Source organism: Ochlerotatus camptorhynchus, unplaced genomic scaffold, assembly GCF_037179485.1.
Source record: "Ochlerotatus camptorhynchus isolate MF236.1 unplaced genomic scaffold, CSIRO-AGI_Acam_v1.1 ptg000225l, whole genome shotgun sequence".
Classification (NCBI taxonomy): Eukaryota; Metazoa; Arthropoda; class Insecta; order Diptera; family Culicidae; genus Ochlerotatus; species Ochlerotatus camptorhynchus.
This window is the reverse complement of record NW_027040715.1, coordinates 987,502-990,403: the sequence shown is the minus strand read 5'-3', so window position 1 is coordinate 990,403 and position 2,902 is coordinate 987,502.

Sequence of the window (2,902 nt, the reverse complement as noted above, 5' to 3'; positions counted from 1 at the left end):
AACTACAACTGCCGGCGATCAAATGCAAAGCGCTTCTAGTCAATCGTCACCTGCAGGAGATCGTTTCCCTTCCCTATTATCAGTCCCTTCTCGCCCAAAATATTCCTCCCCCCGCCGATCTTCATTGCCTAAAACTTCTCTCATAGCAAATTCGTTTATTTCCACACTACATCCAACAAAACCCCTCCAGTGGAACGAAACCATCCAGGCATCAATTGGAAAAAGATCTGGATGAACATATCATCGAGAAGACTATCGTCGAGCCAGCATACTGATCTCTACCTGGTAGTGAACGAGAAGACGGTGCACCGTATACTGATGAACGTCATCGGCCGTGCAAAGGACCCAAACTGTCAGCACTGTGCGGTAGGAATCGAGACTTTGCAACATACTTTTTGCAAGTGCCCTCGAGTTGCTGCAGCTTGGGCACACATCCAGCGAAAATTGACGACGACGCTCGGCGGCTGGCCGAGGCTGAGCTTCGACGGTCTTGATCTTGAGTAACATGACAACAGCGGTAAGAAATTATATTTTAAAAACGTTCATTAAGTACATCAACTTTGTTAATGTGAATATTAATAAAAGAATCGATGTAGGCGAGCTAGATTCCATTTTGAGTCTAGAAGATTGATATATTTTTTAAATATCTTGAATATGTTATTTATTACGAGACCTAAATAAATAATATTTGACAAAAAAAAAATCAAGCTCAATAATCTCTAATTATATTCAATCTATCATTGTATGAAGGACCAAAACGGATTGGCAACATCGCCCACGTGTATCTACGGGATGATTGAGAATCTCCTTCCAACAGCAGAATCATACAACCGGATGATGCCCAATGAGTGAGGAGAAGAGCCCACCCTCTATTCACGAAATGTTAAAGACAGGGAGTTGGTATTTCCACTCTTCCCATCCATTTCAATTCAATTGGGTGCCCTGGTTGTCCCTCCCTTTCCCAGCATGTAACATTGGTTCATATAATAATATAATGTTTTATATGTAATTGCTATCATTTTGGGAAAGTATATACGGTGACTTATCTTTGATGATGAAGTAACTTACCTAACTGATAACGCTCTGTGTTTTTATTTATTTATTTGCTAAATACATGGAACTATTGCACACTCTCAAACAAGCTTGATGATAAAAATTGTAACGAGAAAAAATCGTACCAAAATCTTTTTACTATCCTTTTGGCCAGCTCCTCAAGTTTTTATTACTTTTTTTTAATTTCCGAAGATGAAGTTTATTTCATAATGTTCCTATCATCAAAACCGATAAGTGATCCCCACTACATCCTTGAGTAATTAGTTTTTTCATATTATTTTTCAGTGTCTATATTTCCTATTCTTGCTTTCGTCTCCTGTAGATTCTCCAACTGAAATTTTGTCATTCTCTTCTTTAAAAATCTCTTCGGTTTTAACTTTTATTTTTTCCCTATAATTGAATATCTTGAAGTCTTGATCTAGTGATCTCCTATCAATTTATCATCTTCTCTTTTAAGATCATCTAAACAAAGTTGGGCATTACCAACTCGCAAAATTAATATGACGCGTCGATCATTCTCTGCACCTGTCAACACTGTTTGTTTGTTAAGGAAAGCATTTGGTTTGATATTAGGAGCATGTAAATTAATAATTATTATTTTACTGCCTCCTATTATCAGTTTTACCCATGCCTTTTTGAACTAGTTTGCAATCAAATAATTTTTCGTTCAGACTTTTCCTAATCGCAAAAACAAGTCCTCTTGTCTTGTTAATGAGATTTCCTCTAACCTTCCAAACATGATTTTGTGTATTCACCTCATCTCCTAATGTGTTGACCTCTTACATAGCAGCCATATCAATTCTCTTACCATTCAATACCTCACACCAAAAAATTATGAATTTTTATGGTGATGTAAATAAATAGCCATGCATGCTAAAATTGAAGCATGTAAACTTCCTTTTCAATAAACTAACAACTTGCAAGACATATTGCTTACAAAGATGGATGGTTGCATACATTATTTAGAATATTTCATTAAATAACTCATAAATTTACACAATCTGTGATGTGAATTTGTATGATATGTGACGCTCCATTTATGTGCATCATAGTGACAGAAATTTACACTACTTTTTCGAACTGTGCTCATCTAACTCCTCTCTCTTACTGTTACTTCTGCATCCTTTGACGTTCCAGCTAGCCACATTCAATACCATTCCTTATTTCTGCATCAAAGCATTCTCTCTCATGTCCTTATTTCTATCTTTAATCATGTCAAAAGATAATCTTTGTAAACTATTCCTACTGCTTGAGAAACTTCTCCAAGACACTTTGTACCTAAACTTAAAAGTGTTGGAGTTATTCCACGGGATCACGTTGTTAACCGTTTGGACCACTGTGCCACTGTGGGACGGTCCTGGCATAGTGATTAAAATCCATACATCTTACGTTATAGTCACAAGTTCAAATGTCAGCCCAGACAAGTCACTAACGACTCTAGAGTGACTATAATAAAAATAATTAAAATAATCCTGTTGTCGAGCTCCACAATCAGTACGATCCATACTTACTCAGTACGATCCAAACTTACTGTAGTGACTGAAGTTCATTCAGAATTGTTACTAGTGAAGAATACTCAACTACCAATACAAGGCACTGATCAAAAGTATTCGAACATTTGAGCAAGAATTGTTCAAATGTAAAGAACGAGTCACTTTCTCAAAAAGGATGGCAACCTCTGCTGCACGCTGGCTGTACAAAGCTACTGCACGAAACCGTGACCCAAACCTTTTCTATGAGCACCCCCATCCCATCAACAATTTAAGAATCAAAAGTTGCATATTGAATGACCATCCTCTGTGAGTATGAATGCAACTTTGCAACAACTGCCACCGTGACACCAACGGTG